General features: G+C 54.8%; 1 non-coding gene across 1 annotated transcript in view; it reads left to right on the forward strand.

Annotated features, from left to right (window-relative positions):
• The first annotated feature begins 3,888 nt into the window (after positions 1 to 3,888).
• Positions 3,889 to 5,000, forward strand: part of LOC126151113 (small subunit ribosomal RNA) — a 1,909-nt gene continuing 797 nt past the window's right edge. Inside the window, exon 1 of the ribosomal RNA XR_007531842.1 lies at positions 3,889 to 5,000. This exon is cut by the window's right edge and continues 797 nt beyond it. This is a non-coding gene — a ribosomal RNA (small subunit ribosomal RNA).

Below are 5,000 nucleotides of genomic sequence, written 5' to 3' on the forward strand. Positions count from 1 at the left end.
CGTCCACAATAAACAGACCATACCGCCATCTGTGGGATACCCAGGCGTCTTATTTCGTGAAGACACCATGCCGACCTCTATGGGACGATGGTGACACCGCCGCCCACAGGCGCAACACAGCCATCTATGGGAATGTGACCAAACTACATTGCCATCCGGCCCAGAAACGACACCTCCATCTACAGGAATCGAACGAAACTACGCCAACCATACCTCCAAAACACGGCACCGCCATCTATGACAATGTGACGAAACCACATGCAATAGCTCCATCTACGCGAATCGGACGACACTACGTCCACCATGTCGAGCGCACCACCAAAAATACCGCCATCTGCAGGTCTCCCGCAACATGGCCTGCTGCACCGACGATACTGCCATCTATGAGACGACAAGCCGACGACGACATCGCTAGGGCCCACAGTGCCCATTTTCCGACGCCACCCACAAAGCCTGCATCATCTGTCCACCACAGGAGCCCCAACGCCAGTGCCTGCGCCGCACGAAGTCGTCGACCGATCATCGCTCCGCTCCACTCCACTCGCACCCGCACCCGCAAGTGCCCCACCCCAACCGCCCAAATCGCAACTCCAGCGGATGAACGGCGGACTCTTCCCGCACTCGTAACGTGCAATCCACCCCTATATCATGCGTTTCATGAAGAGTTATATCCAATATGCCATATTCCCGCTGTCCCTATACATGCTCTAAGTAGCTCGCTTGCTACAGCAGCAGCAGCACCACGTCCGCGCGCTTCCCTGGGGGCACTGAACCGCAGGACGCGAGACCCCACGCCCAGTGGCAAACAGGACTCCTCTCACAATATAGACGGTCACTACCCCGCACAACGATGACGGTGTGGGGGCCATTTTACGACACCGCTTCCTGCGGTGCCAACGCTGTCGTAGAGTCGATACGCCATCTTTGGTAGAAGGCAACCATTCCGCTGTAAATGAGTACGTCGCTCGTAGTTCAGTCACCTCGCAGCACTGCTCAGTAAACTATGCAGGCCCACATAGATAGATCAAATACGCAAATGCCCCTATACATGCTGAACGTCTGTGCAAACAAAAGGAACCACACGTCACCCACACACTCTATCACACACTACTCTCTGCCTGTAACAGACACAGATGCAATAATTAAGCACCACCATGGACCAACGTCCGGTGCATCCTATCCGCCACAGTACACCAACCAGACTATGATAACCAGGCCACGAGGTCCAATCATAAAACAGAATATCCCACTCGTCCGACAACCACAATTGCTCAGATAAGCCACCAACACCCACACATGTCCCACACAGGGGTGCACCCAACATCACCACACTGCCTCGTCTTACAGAACAAACACACTGGCAGGAATGAAACACACAGGTCTGCCGCAACCTCGGACACGGCGCGCCCCCTCTCACTACCGAAAAGCGCATCCCAACGTGACATACCTCCTTTGACACACTGACGCTGCCTCGGGCATCCACTTCCTACGGTCAATATGAACGAACCTCGCCCCGCCCCCCCCCCCCCCCCCCACCAACACGCCATCCCATACCACAATGTGTACCGTACCCAAACCTAACGTGTACTGTACTACAACGCAATGTGTACCAAAACACAACCCAGTTTGTACCTTAACCTAACCTATGTCACCTTAACCTAACCTATGTCACCTTAACCTAACCTATGTCACCTTAACCTAACCTATGTCACCTTAACCTAACCTATGTCACCTTAACCTAACCTATGTCACCTTAACCTAACCTATGTCACCTTAACCTAACCCATCTTGCACCTTAACCTAACCTATGTCGCCTTAACCTAACCTCTGTTGCACCTTAACCTAACCTGTGTTGCACCTTAACCTAACCTGTGTTGCACCTTAACCTAACCTGTGTTGCACCTTAACCTAACGCAATTTGCACCGCAATGTAACGCAATTTGCACCGCAATGTAATGCAATTTGTACCGCAATCTACCCCAAGTTGTACCGCAATCTACCCCAAGTTGTACCGCAATCTACCCCAAGTTGTACCGCAATCTACCCCAAGTTGTACCGCAATCTACCCCAAGTTGTACCGCAATCTACCCCAAGTTGTACCGCAATCTACCCCAAGTTGTACCGCAATCTACCCCAAGTTGTACCGCAATCTACCCCAAGTTGTACCGCAATCTACCCCAAGTTGTGCCGCAATCTACCCCAAGTTGTGCCGCAATCTACCCCAAGTTGTGCCGCAATCTACCCCAAGTTGTGCCGCAATCTACCCCAAGTTGTGCCGCAATCTACCCCAAGTTGTGCCGCAATCTACCCCAAGTTGTGCCGCAATCTACCCCACGTTGTGCCTTAACCTAACCCACGTTGTGCCTTAACCTAACCCACGTTGTGCCTTAACATAACCCACGTTGTGCCTTAACATAACCCACGTTGTGCCTTAACCTAACCCACGTTGTGCCTTAACCTGCTCTGTAAATGGCATATGACACGTTACATTAATGTATTGTTGTCCAACCGCAACCCGCTCAGAATGTTGTGTACACAGCTACGTGTCATCTCCCCATAACAGCTGTATTGCAGTGTGGTACGCCATAGAGACGTGTGGGAGTAATGGACGCAGTGGATGGCGATCAGCATGAGCCGTCTGTTCATGTAGTGGCGCGTGTATGCAGACATAGTAGTCTCTTCTCACACAATGTGATAGCACGGTGTCCCGCGTTCCACATCTGCGACATGCTACAGAGGCCGGTTGACAGTTCGTCGCGCAATGGACATCGCATACGTACGGGGGCACCTTCCACGTGCCCTCTAGTCGGGCACATTTTGTTGCGTGGATGTGAGCGGATGTAGTGTGTCTTGACACCTGACAGGCAGGCATGCAATAATAGTTGACTTTGCAAACGGGGATGGACGTGGACGTGTACGTTTACTGGTGACGTTACGCAAATGAACAACTGGTAACCCGTTGTGGTGCGGTTGATCTTGCTGGAGGTACATCTGTGAGGGCAACGATCGGTACAGCTATGACGCGGTTGTGTCAGCGATACCCACCACACCAATGAACGTGAATGTGGATCTGGGTGTGAAGCGATACGCGGCTGTGGGTGGGTGGGGACTGTCCCCGGCCGGTGAGGGGGGGGGCCGCCCGGCGTGCTGGCCGCGCGGTGCGTGGGCGCACGCGCTACAGCCGGCTGGTGGGGGCGCCCAGTGGCAGGCGCGCCGGCCGACGGACGCGGCAGGCGGCGCAGCTGCGCGCCGGGGCACCCTGCGCGCGGCGCCGTGCAGCCAAAGTGGGTCCTCCGCCGGCCCGGTGCGAAGCGCGGTGGACATCTGCAGTGTGCTGGTCCGATTGAGGACTGTGTGCGTTGAGGATGCGCCGCCGCCCGGCACTCGGCGCCGCGACGCCGTCTGCTGCTCGGTCGCCCCAGCGGTTCTCGCTGGTGGTTTGTATCGCAGTTGTGCAGACGTGTTGGCCACGTGCGCTGTGCTGGGAGAGTTCGCTTCGGCACCCACGTGGGGGCCTTTGCCCTTCTGTGGCGCTGGCGTTGGAGCTGCCGGTCACCGTAGGTGGCGCGTGTTGTCTCCCGCCGGCAATGCCACGACAGCACGCTCCCGGGCCTCTGTCGGCAGCGGCAAGCTCAGTTGGGAGCACGGGTGGTCGCACCTAAAGCGTCTACTCGCCTAACTCCGGGCGATTGCGCCTCTCTCGAACCCGACCAAGTACTTAGGACGGCGCTGCGCGCCGCCGGGACCTGAGAGGGTTTCGAGGTGTATTGTGCAGGGGAGCTCAGCCTCCTCCTGTTTGCAGAATAATTGAGCGGACGCTTGCGTGTTCGCGCGGGCCCCCGGGACACACTCCCGGGCGGCCGGCTGCTCAGCTCTAGTTGACGCAGCTCCCTGGTTGATCCTGCCAGTAGTCATATGCTTGTCTCAAAGATTAAGCCATGCATGTCTCAGTACAAGCCGCATTAAGGTGAAACCGCGAATGGCTCATTAAATCAGTTATGGTTCCTTAGATCGTACCCACGTTACTTGGATAACTGTGGTAATTCTAGAGCTAATACATGCAAACAGAGTCCCGACCAGAGATGGAAGGGACGCTTTTATTAGATCAAAACCAATCGGTCGGCTCGTCCGGTCCGTTTGCCTTGGTGACTCTGAATAACTTTGGGCTGATCGCACGGTCCTCGTACCGGCGACGCATCTTTCAAATGTCTGCCTTATCAACTGTCGATGGTAGGTTCTGCGCCTACCATGGTTGTAACGGGTAACGGGGAATCAGGGTTCGATTCCGGAGAGGGAGCCTGAGAAACGGCTACCACATCCAAGGAAGGCAGCAGGCGCGCAAATTACCCACTCCCGGCACGGGGAGGTAGTGACGAAAAATAACGATACGGGACTCATCCGAGGCCCCGTAATCGGAATGAGTACACTTTAAATCCTTTAACGAGTATCTATTGGAGGGCAAGTCTGGTGCCAGCAGCCGCGGTAATTCCAGCTCCAATAGCGTATATTAAAGTTGTTGCGGTTAAAAAGCTCGTAGTTGGATTTGTGTCCCACGCTGTTGGTTCACCGCCCGTCGGTGTTTAACTGGCATGTATCGTGGGACGTCCTGCCGGTGGGGCGAGCCGAAGGCGTGCGACCGCCTCGTGCGTGTTCGTGCGTCCCGAGGCGGACCCCGTTGAAATCCTACCAAGGTGCTCTTTATTGAGTGTCTGGGTGGGCCGGCACGTTTACTTTGAACAAATTAGAGTGCTTAAAGCAGGCAAGCCCGCCTGAATACTGTGTGCATGGAATAATGGAATAGGACCTCGGTTCTATTTTGTTGGTTTTCGGAACCCGAGGTAATGATTAATAGGGACAGGCGGGGGCATTCGTATTGCGACGTTAGAGGTGAAATTCTTGGATCGTCGCAAGACGAACAGAAGCGAAAGCATTTGCCAAGTATGTTTTCATTAATCAAGAACGAAAGTTAGAGGTTCGAAGGCGATCAGATACCGCCCTAG

The sequence above is a fragment of the Schistocerca cancellata genome, unplaced genomic scaffold, assembly GCF_023864275.1.
Source record: "Schistocerca cancellata isolate TAMUIC-IGC-003103 unplaced genomic scaffold, iqSchCanc2.1 HiC_scaffold_1041, whole genome shotgun sequence".
NCBI classification, from domain to species: domain Eukaryota; kingdom Metazoa; phylum Arthropoda; class Insecta; order Orthoptera; family Acrididae; genus Schistocerca; species Schistocerca cancellata.